Consider the following 17572-nt stretch of genomic DNA (forward strand, 5'->3'; position numbering starts at 1 on the left):
AATCAAGAAATAAGAGGATTGAAAAATAAGTATACAGACGTCACTGATACATTAACAAGGACAACTGTGGTAGAACCATGTAAATCCAATAATGGTGAATAAGATTGGAAAATGATTGTTAGAACAGGTTATTGAATGTTTTCAATTTATTATGATGGAGAAAGAAAGATGATTGAGTTGAGGTCTAGAACCTATTTGCCTAAAAGTCAGCAGGAGATTAAGGACCATTTGCGGCATTTGCTGTTGTCTAAATGCAACAACCTGAGGATAATGTTAAACGCCAACCAGTGCACAATGCACCTCAGTACCTGATGGAAAATGTCAGGGGGCTGTAAGCAAACTAAATGTAGGTCCTGGTGGCTAAAGTGATGCTGTAGTGGAAGACAGAGAGGCTATAGAGAAATAATACAGTGGAAAACAAGAAAGGTAAGTAGACCTTATGGGTCATCACTCATTCATTGAATGTACAATTGAGATAGGAGTGAGATTTAAAAGACTTTGCAATTTATTACTTGTTGGATTTGGGGCAAGTGTCTGCTTTGCCAGGTAGCTCAGATGGTAAAGCGTCTGCCTGCAATGCAGGAGACCAGGTTCGATCCCTGGGTTGGGAAGACCTCCTGGAGAAGGAAATGGCAACCCACTCCTGTACTCTTGCCTCCAATGGAGGGAGGAGCCTGGTAGGCTACAGCTCATGGGGCCACAAAGAGTCAGACTGACTCACAGACTTACTTTCAGTTGGTCATACCACATGAGAAAACTGAAAATTTCCCAAACGTTACATCATAATACTACTAAGTAGTATCATATTTTACAAGGATAGGAAATATCAGCTTTAAATGAGATATGTTGAAAGAAAGGGCTCTAATCTTCACCAAATTGCATCATATTTATCTTGAGTACTCTGTAAAAAAAAAAAAATTAAAGGGCTCATAAGGACTATTGATTATTGTGGTTAGAATAAATTCATTCATTTTACCCTACACTTTATCAGACATCATGAAAGCTATTCAGTAAGTCTCACAGTCTAAAGGGAAGAGTATTCTTACAGAAGCCTGCTGAATGCTTCCTATTTTATTCTAACTATAAAAGAAAATGAAGTGAAATCCACCTTTTTGTAATATTGTACTCTACATCACCATCCTCCCATTCAGGCAGAATATCTGAATTTGCAAGCTTATTGAATTCAGAAACCAAATTTGAATTTCATCACTATCAAAATAAAATTGATTCATTATAGAAATAATCAGTTCAGTTCAGTCACACAGTCATGTACGATCCTTTGGAACCACATGGACTGCAGCACGCCAGGCCTCCCTGTCCATCGCCAACTCCTAGAACTACCTCAAAGTCATGTCCATTGAGTCAGTGATGCCACCCAACAATCTCATCTTCTGCCATCCCCTTCTCCTACTGTCTTCAATTTTTCCTAGCATCAGGGTCTTTTCCAATGAGTCAGTTCTTTGCAACGGGTGGCTAAACTATTGGAGCTTCAGCTTGAGCATCAGTCTTTCCAATAAATATCAGGGTTGATTTCCTTTAGGATTGACAGGTTTGATCTCCTTGCAGTCCAAGGTGCTCTCAAGAGTCTTCTCCAACACCACAGTTCAAAAGCATCAATTTTTCATTTCTCAGCTTTTTTTGTGGTCCAACTCTCACATCCATACATGACTACCAGAAAAACCATAGCTTGGACTATGTGGACCTTTGTTGGTAAAGTAATGTCTCTGCTTTTTAATATGCTGTCTAGGTTTTCATAGTTTTTCTTCTAAGGGGCAAATGTCTTTTAATTTCATGGCTGCAGTCACCATCTGCAGTGATTTTGGAGCCCAGAAAAGTACAGTCTGTCAAGTGTTTCCATTGTTTCCCCATCTATTTGCCATGAAGTGATGGGACCAGATGCCATGATTTTAGTTTTTTGCATACTGAGTTTTAAATCAGCTTTTTCACTCTCCTCTTTCACTTTCATCAAGAGGTTCTTTAGTTCCTCTTCACTTTCTGCCATAAGAGTGGCTCATCTCAATATTTGAGGTTATTGATATTTCTCCCAGCAATCTTGATTCCAGCTTATGGTTCATCCGGTCTGGCATTTTGCATGATGTACACTGCATACAGGTTAAATAAGCAGGGTGACAATACACAGCCTTGACATACTCCTTCCCAATTTGAAACCAGTCTGTTGTTCCATGTCCAGTTCTAACTGTTGCTTCTTTACCTGCATACAGATTTCTCAAGATGCAGTTCAGGTGGTCTGGTATTCCCATTTCTTGAATTTTCCACATTTTGTTGTGATCCACACAGTCAGAAGCTTTAGTCTAGTCATTGAAGCAGAAATAGATGTTTTTCTGGAATTTTCTTGCTTTTTTCTATGATCCAGATGATGTTGCCAATTTGATCTCTGGTTCCTCTGCCTTTTCTAAATCCAACTTGAACATCTAGAAGTTCTCAATTCACATACTGTTAAAGTCTAGCTTGGAGAATTTTGAACATTATTTTGCTAGTGTGTGAGAATATTGTAGATATAATATCATGATGTATTTCTTCTCAAAGAAATAAGTCAAGGAGGAACTTAAAACTGTGAAAGTATATACATATTACTAAGTGACAATGGTCAATTAGTATGGTGAAATAGAGTCTCCAGTACAACAGTTACATTTAGGGAATAATGAATCTGAGACTTCAGATACTTAATGGTGAGGAATTTACCATCATTTAAAGATAAGATTGGTCTTCCCAGGTGGTGCTAGTGGTAAAGAACTCACCTGCCAATGCAGGAGACATGCAACTAGGGTTCCATCCCTAGGTCAGGAAGATCCCCTGGAGGAGAAAATGGCAACACACTCCAGTATTCTTGCCTGAAGAATCCCATGGATAGAGGAGCCTGGCAGGGTACAGTCCATAGGGTCTCAAAGAGTTGAACACAACTGAAGCAACTTACCACACAGCATGCAATGATGAGATCCTTACTGGTGAGAAACTGAGTGATAATTCCCTAAGATTTTTAACGAATGGTTCTCAAACAGCTTATTCAATTGCCAACTCATAGTGTTAATCTAGATCAACAAAAATGACAAAGTAGCCTCTATGAGGCTTGATCAGAAGACCTCCTGGGTCTTCTAGAAAGGACCCTACTGGCCTCTGGGGCATCTTTTCCTGGTTTGGTAATAATTGAAGTTCTTTTTTTATTTTTGCATTTCACCATTCCTTTCATGATTAAGCTCTTGCACTAGATTTTTACAAGCTGGTGAACACTGACAAATTATTTCTCCCACAGAAGTACAACCACATGTTCCCTGACAGTATAAATATATGGTTGAGCTAATGTTATACACGTCACCATTTTATCAATTACATAATAAAACAAATTGTCAAGTATTGAAATATTAAGTTGTACAGCTCAAAAGGTATATAAAATATTAAATGTCTGCTCAATTCATTAGCAGAAAACCAGTTTTTTTTTTTTTTTTTTTGCAAGAGAGGCTGGGAATCACATTTCAAACAAAACTAAGTTGGTAAACAACTTCAGGTAAGTTCTTGACTACATTCAGTCCTCTGGGCAGCCTGTCATCCTGCTTGGAATAGTATCTGCTATAATCTTGACCTTCTGTTGCCTCAGATTAACCAGTTATTTTCACAGCCTCTTAATGTTGTGGTCATTTAAGTACACGATGTATAGATAACTTATGTTACTCACCCAAGTTTTGAAGGATCAAGAGTTGAGAGTATAGTTCTAACCCCAAATCTAAATCCTTTATCTTTCAGATCTGACCGTAGGCCATTATAAGATTTTTGCATGACAGTCTCAAGGCTGAGGGAGGGAGATGATTTGTCCTCCCCTGTACCAGTACATTGCAGTTTCTAGGAGCTGCAGTCAAGGACTCACACCCAGGCCAGTCATGCTCAAACACATATCTGCATTCCTAGCATAAGTATCCCATTCAGAGAACACCTTATACAGTGTCTTATCTAAGGCATTTTCTCCACTTTGACTTAGCAATTTTTTAAATAAAGACATTACAAGGGGGAAAAAAAAACCTGCAGAGCAATAGCTCTCAGGAACACAGACAAAAATTCCTAGCAAGGTATTAGAAAAATGATTGCAACAATGCATATACCTGTAAAGATAGATACAGAGGGGGAGTGCATATATATATATAGGTTAGTACATAGATATGTATTCCCTTGTTATCGGCTGAGAAAATCTAGAGGCAGTGATACCCCAGGACCAATGAGCACACTTAGCAAAAGATTCCAGTTTCTAGTATCATTTACCAACAAAAGAAATCAGGCAGTGCCCTTGGAGAAACGGTTGATTCTAGGACTGGCTGAGAAAACAAGTGAGTTTGGAGCATCTTGCATTGCCAAAGTAAGACAGCCCATATAAGTAGAAAAGAAAGTGTTGGCAGTACATCAAAGGGATATAGAAGTCAAAGTTCCAAACAATTAAAACTAGAAATTTTGAGCCACAAAATAAAATAGTATTGCATTGTAAACCTTAATATAGTATATATATGTATATATGTGTATATATATATATATATATATATATCCAAATGTCTTTAGTGTTATAAGTAAATGGTTAACAAATAAATGGTCGATAATAAACAATTTCCCGTATAGAAAATTCCAAATAATTTAGGTATATTCTTCTTTTTCATGGAGGTGAAACAACTCCTTAATTGTGGACTGTGAAAATTACTTTGTCATAAAGAGTATAGTATGGAAAGGATGTACTCAGTCACTCAGTCATGTCCAACTCTTTGTGACCCCGTGGACTATAGTACACCAGGCTCCTCCGTCCATGGGATTTTTTTCAGGCAAAAATATTGGAGTGTGTTGCCATTTCCTACTCCAAGGTATCTTCCCAACCCAAGGATCAAACTCACATCTCCAGCACTGGCAGGCAGATTCTTTACCACTAGCACCACCTGGGAAGCCTAGTGTAAATAATGGAGGAGGCCAACAAGATTAATTCAACAGTGAAGAAACCTGATAAACTCCACATTAACATCAGGGGTGTTAAGCCATGTTTATAATATGTACTCTTGATATAATGTGATAACAATAATGCTTTTCTTCTGTGGTTATCCTCTGTAAAATCCCAAACTGCAGTCTATCATGAGATAAACATCAACAAATTCCAACTCAGGCTCACTCTACAAAATACTTGACCAGATTTCCTGAAAACTGCCAAGGTCAAGGAAAACATTAGTCACCATTACAACTGAGAGGATCCTAGAGAGACAGGGCCACTAAATTCAATTTGGGATCTTGGAATTAAAAAAGAAAATTAAGAAAAAACTAAGTCAACCTAAATAAATAATGAATTTTAGTTAATAATAATTATATATCAATATTAGTTAATGGTATCATATGGACTAATCTAGTGTAAGGTGTTAGGATAATCCGAATATGGAATATATGCAAGCTTGTTGTACTATTTCATGTTGCCTTTTTGTAATTATAAAGCTTTTGTAAAATATAGTTCAATAAAAAGTACACATATGTCTTAGAAAATTAGAAAGTACTGATAACAAAACTGATAAACTTGTCTGATAAACTTATAAAATGCCTCATAAATCCGTTATATTTTGAAACATGTTCCTTCTTCCTGGAAATATGTAAAAGAGAAACTATGGCAACGCTATCCCTGTGGGGTTTTGGTATCACTATCGGGGATTCAAAATTTAGGTTCACAGGTGGTACTTTGGGGCAGAGGTAGGAAGAAACGATGGTTAATTGAAAGGAGGTTTATAGATGGATGAGAAAACTAGAGAAGGAAATTATTATTCCTTATCTAACTTAGCTTCCCAAAGCATAATAATATTTTTCTTGGCCATTTCTGTTAGCTGTAGGGCTGACTTATAGTCAAAGTTGGAGTAAGCTCAAGATGTCTTTTCACTGCAAAGGAGAATGCAGCTGAAGCCAAATTCAAAAATTTACCCTCAGACAACTTGAATCATTTGGAGAAAAGACATCAACGAGGATTTCTTGATGAATCTTTTTATTAAAGTAGTTTATCACATCTGTAGCATGTTCTTGGTTGTGTTATCATATTCTTTTATAATCTTACAAGAACTACTACCTTACAGCTAGGCTGTATGGTCTATGACAGGCAATGAGCAGCTGGTGTACTACGTGGCCATGAACCAGGATGGCATCTTTTTTAGACAACTGCATGGATTCAAAGCCAAGGAATTTTTACTGTCTGCTCCTGTAACAGACTCTGCTTTGTTCTTAGGCCACATATGATTATGGATGGACCTTTATGAAAGTGGCTATAGAAGGAATCAGCATAATGTCCAAAATTGTGAATATTGGTGATGTAACAGTTAAAAAACAGTAATAATTTGTTTCTGGAACTTCATAAACTATAACTCTGCATAGCCATTTTTGCATATTGATTAGAATGTATCTTGAAACACATCACTGGATACGATTAACTAACCATTGCCCAGAACACTCATTTCTTGAGGGTGCATATAATTTACTTGAATTTCACCATCACCATAGGTCCTCAGCACTTCTCATGGCTCAGCTATCACCGATCCCAATGAAGTCAGATTGTTCTTGGGGCTTTGGAAACTGGATTTGGTGTGAATTGGATGTAGAAAGGATTTTTCTGGAGGCTCACCTTGGGTATGAAAAGACTTGGCTATGATAAGACTTGTTAACTTAGATAGAAACACAAGAGGGAGCTATTTTCAAGGAAACTGGCTATGTTCAAGCCATGCACCTTAGAAAAGGACAAAAACTCTGATCAAATTAAGACAGTTATCAGGTGAGCTGGTGCCTCAGGATATACGACCAGCTTAAAATTGGTAAGTCATCACTGAATAGTGTGGGCAAATATTCAACTGTAGTCATCATGGTCATATGTCTAAGTGGAAATGAGCAATGGGAATTTGTACCTCAGCGTGTCAACACTTACGCTGTTGGTTTGTATGCTATACTGTCACCTGTCGTGAATTCTTTCTTAAAACTTAAAGTAGGGAGATGCTCGTTTTGTGTTGTGAGTTTGATTATAAATCTTGATTGCAACTTTTGAACAGAAACCACTGCAGGTAGTTGAACAAGGTGGAGAGTATAACTTCATTAGTGAAAATATATCCATCACCAGTGGCTCTTAGGATACCATAACAAATATGAAGTCTTCTTTTTTTTTTTATTTAAAGAAGAACTTTCTAGAATAGTAATATGTATGTTGACATGTATACTGATAAAAAATGCATATGTGGATGAATTTTCATAAATTAAACTTTCTATGCAACCAGCAGAATACCAGAAACCCACTTTGGGCTTACTTTCTGGTCTTTATCTTGCTTCAAGACAAATTTTCTTCACTCTGTAATGAATTGTCATGCTTTGTCATTGCTCAAACTTCATAAAACTGGATGTTAGAAACATAATCTTTTGGTATTGTCTTCTTTTAAGTTTGTTTACACCACTTTAAGCCATGCTGTTGCGTGGAGGAGCAATTTGTTAATATTCATAGCTATTTCACCATAGGAATAGCCCATGATGTGTCTACACATTTGGAGTGACCCAACTTCTCATCACAGATGTTCTCAGCAAAGGTAATGATTGTCTTCTTATCTAATATTTTAAAAAGTAGAAGAAAACAATTTTACTCTTGATGTATTTCTCTGAAAAGTTGATTTTATTTCTTGAAGCTCTCCCTTTTATTTAGTGTTCTTTCCACAAAGGCCTAATCTTTAGGTTTCAATTTCAATTGATTCCCTCTCACCATAGTGACTCAAAACCAAACTTATCATCCTTTGATATGGTTGTTAGCATCTGGCACCTGCCTGGGATGGGCATCTGCTCTCAATGGTGAAGCCAGATTTTGCTCACCCACCTGTTTTCTGCCTTCATTTTTATTGTTTTTATTCTCTCTTTGGGGATTCCTGTTGCTTTCTGTGAGCTTGCAAAACTTTTAAAAACAAAAGTAATGACACTTTTTATAATATAATCTTATTTTTCACTGTGAAGACTTTTCAACTATCTAGCCAACCAAACTGTCAGCAAAATAAATCCCCTGAAGCTTTTTAAGGTTAATCTTTCACTTCAATCAACATAGAAATTGAATGAAGAAATGCCTGATAAGTTTTATTTCAGGCATAAGATGTTATAAGTAAGTTATTTGAATACATATATACACTGATGAGTTGTTTATCATTGTAATATTGGTTAGTTTAATGATTACTGCATAGTATTTTAACAACCTTATGTTGATTTTTAAAAAATCTGATTCAATATATTGTCATAATCTATGCATATTTTCCAGGTAGATATCAATATATTGAATAATTTGTCTTGATCTGGAAACATTATGAATATCTTCTGATTTCTTGTTGTGTATATATATATATATTACATACATAATATGCAAGTAAATAATTTTATTCCCATTTCAAACTGAAGGTATTGATAAGACACCCACAAAAATATCCAGTAAAATAAAAAGGCTTACTGTTAAATATCTTCATTTATATTTATATTATATCCAAGCCACCCTTCAACAGTACATGAAACGTGAACTTCCAGATGTTCAAGCTGGTTTTAGAAAAGGCAGAGGAACCAGAGATCAAATTGCCAACATCCGGTAGATCATCGAAAAAGCAAGCGAGTTCCAGAAAAACATCTACTTCTGCTTTATTGGCTACACCAAAACCTTTGACTGTGTGGATCACAACAAACTATGGAAAATTCTTCAAGAGATGGGAATACCAGACCACCTGACCTGCCTCCTGAGAAATCTGCATGTAGTTCAGGAAGCAACAGTTAGAACTGGACATGGAACAACAGACTGGTTCTAAATCAGGAAAGGAGTACATCAGGGCTGTATATTATCACCCTGCTTATTTAACTTATATGTAGAGTACATCATGAGACATGATGGGCTGGATGAAGCACAAGCTGGAGTCAAGATTGCTGGGAGAAATATCAATAACCTCAGATATGCAGATGACACCACCCTTATGGCAGAAAGCGAAGAAGAACTAAAGAGCCTCTTGATGAAAGTGAAAGAGGAGAGTGAAAACATTGGCTTAAAACTCAACATTCTTAAAACTAAGATCATAGCATTTGGTCCCATCAGCTCATAGCAAATAGATTGGGAAACAGTGAGAGACTTTATTTTGGGGGTCTCCAAAATCACTGCAGATGGTGACTGCAATCATGAAATTAAGAGATGTTTGCTCCTTTGAAGAAAAGTTATGACCAACCTAGATAGCATATTAAAAAGCAGAGACATTACTTTGCCAACCAAGGTCCATCTAGTCAAACAATGTTTTTCCCTGTAGTCATGTACGGATGTAAAATTTGGACTATAAAGAAAGCTGAGCACCAAAGAATTGATGCTTTTGAATTGTGGTGTTGGAGAAGACTCTTGAGAGTCCCTTGGACGGCAAGGAGATCCAACCAGTCCATCCTAAAGGAAATCAGTCCTGAATATTCACTGGAAGGACTGATGCTGAAGCTGAAACTCCAATATTTTGGCCACCTGATGTGAACAACTGACTCATTGAAAAAGACCCTGAAGCTGGGAAAGATTGAAGGTGGGAGGAGAAGGGGACGACAGAGGATGAGATGGTTGGATGGCATCACTGGCCTGATGGACATGAGTTTAAGTAAGCTCTGGGAGTTGGCAACGGACAGAGAAGCCTGGTGCGCTGCAGTCCAAGGGGTCGCAAAGAGCCAGACACCACTGAACGACTGAAGTGAAATAACTGAAATATATTTGCAATTAAAATGTTTCTGCTGATTATATGTGAAAAGATAAGATTTCATATAATTGTATTTTTATTTTTAATTGAAGAGATTTTCATCACTCTACATATAAAACTGTAGATAAAAAATGACCCAAATTATCCATCTTAAATAAAAAAAAAACTGCTTTAAATCTTGTGCTTCTATTTCTTCAATATCTCTAAACATTCCATTTTGATGAAAATCCTGCTACCAGATCATTAATTTCATTTCAGAATGACATTTCATAGACTAATAAATACTAGATGAAGGTGTCACAGCTACTATATGTATAATCATATGACTATAATTGCTGGTGACAGAAATAATTGGCTAACTACTACTTTTTGACCTCTTGGGGTAAAAAACCAAAATCTTAATAAAGAAAATAGTGACATTTCTATAAAATTTTCATTTGTCTTCCAGTTTAATAAAATACCAAACTCTATTAGGATCTGCAGAAATAATTCACAAATATGTTCATTGTTTGCATTTTCTATCATGTTGTGCTTATCTGAGTAATATATTCAATTATATACATACTATAGATATATCAGGAATTCCAATTATATAATGCAATTTCCTTTAATTCTTTAAAGTCAATTATTTATAACACATTTATGGATATGAAAAGTTGAAAAAAATACCTTGCTGAAGCTAGGAATAATTCTAGAAAGAAATATATTGTTGAATATTTTGCTTTAGCATGCATACACTAAATGCAATTTTTTAATGTGAAGAATAAAATTTATTAATATCAGGTTTCTATTTCAAAAAGTTGAAACTTTGTTAATTATAATTAATGTAAATGGCAAATGTATGACCATATTATTATTCTGAATATAAGAGAGATGACCAGTTTATTTGAAATAAATCAAAACTTTTTCAGGACAATGTTTTAGAGGAAGAAAATGATTAGAATAGTGTATGTGTGGGTTGTTACCAAGATTATTGCCCCATAATCATAACTCTGCCCCTCCTCCAAATAGAAGCCACTTGGTCTTATCTAAACTTCAGAAGGAAGCTGCTGTCAATGAAAAAAAAATGCTGCCTTCCACACAAAGAATGCTGCAGCCATCAATCCATCATGTTAAAGCCATCTAATGGTGAGTTCTGAGGAAACTCAGGATAGACTGATGCTGAAGCTGAAGCTCCAATACTTTGGCCATCTAATGGGAAGAGCCAACTAATTGGAAAAGACCAGAGGATGAGATGGTTGGATGGCATTACCGACTCAATGGACATTAGTTTGAGCTAACTCCAGGAGATGTTGAAGCACAGGGTAGCCTGGTGTGCTGCAGTCTATCGGGTCACGGAGAGTCAGATATGACTGAGCAATTGAACAACAACTTGCCAAACAAGCAGTCAGTTTCTGCAGTTCACCCCTGAAGGTGCACCCTGAGGAGACTTAGCATGAGAAAGCAGAAGATATTGATCCTAGGTAGCTGAGGTGCATATCACATGAATGATTTCAGTGAGCCTTACAACTTGCATACTCTTGCATCTTCCCATATATAGAATAGTGATAATTCCCTAACATGAGGTGTCTGGTTTTCTTCAGTAACAGAAATTTTTTGATGTTATCACTACTTTGTTGCAAAAACTATTATATATTCTGTCTCTTCCCTTATCCTCTTTGGAGCAGTTTCTCTGAGCTATCTGAGATGCAGTGTCTCAGGCTTAAGCCCTCAGTTTTGTCCTCTGAATAAAACACAATTCTCAGCTTAGCTTGTGCTTTTTTTTTTTTTTTCAGTTGACACTGCAAAGAGAAAAGCAACAACCAATTAGCCCAAGCAGAAGATTTGACTTCCAGTAGCCCTTGAGCCTAATTCTACATTCGTTGTAATACATTTACTAGCTAAATTACACAGGCATTAGAACAGTGACAGTTGACAAATACCAAGAGAACAACCCGAAAAGCCCTCAAAGTGATAAAAGGAGTGCTGCATCAGTTTTGGGTCCAAACCACACCCTTGTTATCGGATAACTCACGAATATTCCTCCTATCCTCTAATTCCCTTCATTTTGCCCTGATCTTCTTATATATGTAGCTGTTATTGTTGTCAGTCACTAAGTCATGTCCTACTCTTTGCTAGTCCATGGACTGCCGCACAACTCCTCTGTCCTCCACTACCTCCCAGAGTTTGCTCAAATTCATGTCCATTGAGTCAGTCTTGTTATCTAACTATCTCATCCTCTGCCACTTCCTTCTCCTTTCACCTTCAATCTTTCCCAGCATCAGGCTCTTTTCCAATCAGTTGGATCTTTGCATCAGGTAGCCAAAGTGCGGGAACTTCAGCTTTCATCCTTTCAATGAATATTCAGGATTGATTTCCTTTAGGACTGACTAGTGGTGTCTCTGTGTGTCTCTCCCTAAATTGGGTTGGGAAGTTGATTTGCAAACTAAGTTCTGGCTTCTCCAATCTTTGGTTGTTGAATAAAGCTTGTGCAGTTCCAGTTTCAGCATCAATTTCATTATTGACTGTGAGAATCTGGGCAGAAAAAGAAACTCCCTAGCTGAGACAAGGAGTCTTGAGTACAGGCTAGGAACCCAAAGTAAGTCCAGGCAATCAATTCAGTAACATGGGCACAAATAATTGGCCATCAGAAAGGCAATAAATCAGGTGATTTTTATAAAATCCCAGGAAGAAAATTTTAGATAATTGATTAGTTTTAAGATAGCAAGTGCACACACAATATTTACCAACCAATGCTATTCAAAACAGATACTGACACAATTATCTTATACCAAAAATAAAAACCTTATGTACCCTGTGTACAGATGAATTATCATCATTTTAAAGGTAATACAAAATGAAATATAAGTAATTGAATAGAGTGATATTAATTTACATATTTACACATGAAATTAAAAGACACTTGCTTCTTGGAAGAAAAGCTATAACAAACCTAGACAGCATATTAAAAAGCAAAGACATTACTTTGACAACAAAGGTCCGTATAGTCAAAGCTATGGTTTTTCCAGTAGTCATGTATAGATGTAAGAGTTGGACCATAAAGAAGGCTGAGCACCGAAGAATTGATGCTTGGAATTGTGGTGTTGAAGAAGACTCTTGAGAGTCCCTTGGACAGCAAGGAGATCAAACCAGTCAATCCTAAAGGAAATCAACTGTGAATATTCATTGGAAGGGCTGATGCTGAACCTCCAGTACTCTGGCTATCTAATGGGAAGAGCCGACTCATTGATGAGATGGTTGGATGCCATCACTGACTCAATGGACATGTTTGTGAGCAAATTCTGGGAGATGGTGAAGGACAGGGAAACCTGGCATGCTGCAATTCATGGAGTTGGAAAGAGTTTGACACGACTGAGGGACTGAACAACAAGACATACTTTGTATAGAAATACACAATTTATACATAATGCCTTATTAAACATATACACACATTTGAATCACATATTTACTTTCTCCATTAGATTGACTTTATAATGTTAATATACTTCTGAATTTACGGAGATGACCCATTACTTTCTTTTGCTATACCTCTAAATAATGGCAAAAATGGATTGACATATATACATAACTGTATATAAAATAGATAATTAATGAAAACCTATTGTATACCACAGTAGCATAGGGAAGTCTACTCACCAGTGACCCAGATGGAAAGGGAATCTAAAAACAAGTGGATGTATATATATATCTATATATATATCTATATACACACATATATATATACACATATATATAACTAATTCACTTTGTTGTACAACAGAAACTAACACAATGTTGTAAAGCAATTATACTCCAATAAAAGTTAATTTAAAATAGTAGGTAATAAAGAATTCATCAACAGGGTTTCTCAGTTAAACAAACTTTTGAGTATGGCATTTATAAATTGCCAAACATTGTACCCATGAAGAAATAATGAGGGGGAGACAGAGAAACAGACATAGTCTCACACACACATTCACATTCACACACACACACACACACACACACACACACACATGAGTTTAGTGTTTACTCACTTGACCAATTTACAGCTCTTTATTATCACACTTTATTTCAACTGAACGGTATGACTTCACTTTTTTTCCAACGACATATATGAATCTGATTTTAAATGTAAATTGGATCTTATCTCTTTCAAATACCTTTTTGAACTGTGATTACTTGAGTTCCTGGGGTCTTTTTTTGTCTCCTGAGGGTCTACAGGAATTCCTAGAATTGTGAAGTGCAGAAATTTAGGTTCTCTTGTATACAAAGAAGAAGCTCTAAACTTGATGTACAGACTAAGGAGAAGTAGCTACAGTTGCTTCTTTCTTTTTTCCTGACATGAAAACCTCAGGTCAGAAATAGGAATTTTTTTTCCAAAATATTATCTGAGATTTTTATGGCAGCAAAGTTTTAATATCGTAGAGTCGATATTATACTTATTTTCCTAGAGCTGATGAGATACTTGAGGCCAGAAACTTTAACATAATAATCAGCCCTCTTTGCAATACAGGCTGCATACATAATAGGAATAACATGAAATAAATTTCATAAAGATACATTTTAAAAGGTAAATTATTATTCTTTATTAAGATCATATTTTCAGTTCCAGAGGTGAGAATCACTTTGTTTAGAGTACCAGAAGCAAAGATCAAAAATTCTGGTTCTTTAAAGTTTCTCATTAAATTTCTTGAATTCCTACTAAAATATATATTAAAATAGTACATTTAGATAGTAAAAACATAAAACATTTATGCAATAATTTTATTTTCTTGTGCAAAGTCTTTAAAAATTATTAAACATAAAATTCTCATAATAACAAAAATTTAAAAACATATACAATGTAGACCTTGCATTAAATATGTATTAAAACATTCTTATTAAAAGCTGAAGGAAAAAACAGCAAGATACTCTTACACTGTTCTCTTGATATAGGATATTATATATTTCTATGGATTACGCTTATATTTATAACATTCTTATATGATTTTACAGCATTTGGACTCACGGATTCTATAACATGACTAAGCTCCACACATACACATACCTCTAATATTTTTAAACAATCTTAATACAAAACTATAAATAAGAGAATGAATGATATATTTAAAGTACAAAGGAATAAACATAAATCAACACTGTTAGTATATTGTTATCCCTACTTAAAAACTACTATTCAGAATATCATAGATATTTAACATTCAAAATCTTTTGGGTTTTGACTTAATAGGGATTTAAGTTTTCGGAACAATTTAGCAAAGCAAGCACTCATTTATGAGAAAACAAATAATAAATCAAAACTGAATAACATGAGTAAAATACTTTGAAAATGTTTTATATTTATATTTACAATTAACAAATTTGGTTTGTTAATATTTTTTAGTTTGTAATATGAGAGTTGGACTAAAGAAAGCTGAGCACCGAAGAATTGATGCTTTTGAACTGTGGTGTTGGAGAAGACTCTTGAAAGTCCCTTGGACTGCAACGAGATCCAACCAGTCTATCCTAAAGGAAATCAGTCCTGAATATCCACTGGAAGGACTGATGTTGAAGCTGAAACTTCAATATTTTGGCCACCTGATACAAAGAACTGACTCATTTGAAAAGACCGTGATGATGGGAAAGATTGAAGGCAATAGGAAAAGGGGATGACAGAGGATGAAATGGTTGGATGGCATCACCAACTCAATGGGCATGAGTTTGAGTAAACTCCAGGAGTTGGTGATGGACAGGGAGACCTGGCGTGCTGCAGTCCATGGGGTCACAAAGAGTTGGACATGACTGAGTGGCTGAATGGAACTGAATATGAAATACATATTTCTATGTTAAATGTTTTGGGGAAACACTTATTGGACTAACATTTACTTTTTAAACTAATTATGCAATACAAGTTCACCATTCTCTATCCAAAATATTTATATCAATATGTTTTTCAGAATTCCGCTTAAACTAAAAAAACTAATAGAGTGTATATTCCACGTATTACAGAAAGCTTAAGTGAGGTCTGGAGCATCATTCAGAATGAAACACATTAATATGATTTTAAAGACTATTAATAATATTATAGTTTATTCAATATTTACTTGGAAAATATGAAATTTATTAAAAATCATGAGATAATTATAGACTATAGCTGTCATCATTGTTGTTCACTTGCTAAGTAACGTCCAACTCTTTGTGACTTCTTGGACTGTAGCCCTCTAGGCCCCTCTGTCCATAGGATTCTCCAAGAAAAAATTCTGGGAGGGGGTAGTCATTTCCTTCTCCAGGGGATCTTCCTGACCCATGGATGAAACCCATATCTCCTGCATTAGCAGGCGGAATCTTTACCACTGAGGCACCAGGGAAGCCTCATAGCTAGTAGAGTATATATTATTTCTAAGAGTAGTGCTTAATAAGTCATATACTAAGGTACTGATAAATATCTGTACACATGCAGTAAGTACTAATTACCCTTGGTTATTTGAGGATACTTGAGAAAAAGATAAATCACTTACTCCTCCCAACTTCAACATCTTGCTAGAACTGGACATTTGATGATGGGAAAGATATAAGGGGCTTAATAACTAAAGCTGTGAGAAATAATTTTTGTAAGGGCCTCTTCCAGTGGCACCTGCCTGATTAACATAAATTTCTATCTAAGCATCTTTAAGAACAAAATTTATATAAGCACACATATCTATCATGCCAAAGATACTTCTTTTCAAATTGTTTACAATATCATGCTTATCATCACCGCTGTCATCATACATTGCTACGTTAAACATCATATTCAGCAATTTCACTCTCTCTCAAGAAAAGCATAAGCAATATTTCATACTCGTGGTGTATGGCACTTTAGATGTTATCTAGGTCTAATTTAGTTTACATTTTCAGCCAATAAATGCTGACATACTTAGCAAGCTTTTAAATGATTTTCTCATTAGCAGCACAAAATTCTTTAAAGCCTTCACTTGAAAGTTCTTTTCCAAACATCAGTGAGTGCTAAAGTTTGTACCAGGCATTTGCTCTCGGCTGTCCACCATATCATGATTAGAAACTGCTAAATTAATCTAAAATATGAATTTAATAAATGAATATAATATTTTATTTATTTAGTATTGCATTTTACAGTTATACTCATTGATATCCTATCATATGTTACCCAGAAAATCACTGTGAAATAGGATAGATAAATATTACTATCATGTTCTTATGGATAAGTGGCTGAAGGATTAGATAGAGTGTCAAAGCACAAAGAAAAGGTAATTATTTGATTTTTTAGTGCCTTAATATGATATTCTATCACATTCTCTATAGCAGTTACTGAATTTGCCTTATAACAAATTGATTTTATAATTAAATAAAAATGAATGTGACTTACAAAGCATAGCAAAAGAGCCAGGACACAATTCATCTTGCTATCTTATAAACTGAAGAAGAAATGCATAGAAAATGACCTTGCCTGGCAATTACCTACATCATATCATAAATTTATTTAAGATCTTAATATCTTTATAGGTAATTATTCATAGTTTTGTTGTATAGAAAATAAATATTGGATTACATTATTGGTTCCATCAGTGGTACACAGGAAAAGAGTCTTATTCTACTTACTGATCAATTTATAGATTGTTCAATTAATTCATTTGAAAGTCTTTCAGTTTTAAGATGCGGGAGTTTGAGGGATCCAATGTACTGCCTGGCAGGGAAGCCTGGCATGCTGTAGTTCATGGGGTCACAAAGAGTCATATACGACTGAGTGACTGAAATGAACTGAATGTACGGCAGTATGATTATAGTTAACAGTATTGTATAATAAAAGTAACTTAGAAGATGGATTTTAAATATTCTCACTACAAAAAAAAAAAAAGAAATGGTAATTA

General features: G+C 35.4%; 1 long non-coding RNA gene across 2 annotated transcripts in view; it reads right to left on the reverse strand.

Annotated features, from left to right (window-relative positions):
• Nucleotides 1-17572, reverse strand: part of LOC145519099 (uncharacterized) — a 249003-nt gene that overhangs the window by 5312 nt on the left and 226119 nt on the right. Inside the window, exon 4 of one of the 2 annotated variants that reach the window (XR_014063534.1) lies at nt 13868-13934. The exons of the other annotated variant lie outside the window; for it this stretch is intronic. This is a non-coding gene — a long non-coding RNA (uncharacterized LOC145519099). The remainder of the gene's footprint in view (nt 1-13867; nt 13935-17572) is intronic. 2 annotated transcript variants of the gene reach the window in all.

This window comes from Giraffa tippelskirchi, chromosome 8, assembly GCF_054371585.1.
Source record: "Giraffa tippelskirchi isolate mGirTip1 chromosome 8, T2T-mGirTip1v1.2.pri, whole genome shotgun sequence".
NCBI classification, from domain to species: Eukaryota; Metazoa; Chordata; class Mammalia; order Artiodactyla; family Giraffidae; genus Giraffa; species Giraffa tippelskirchi.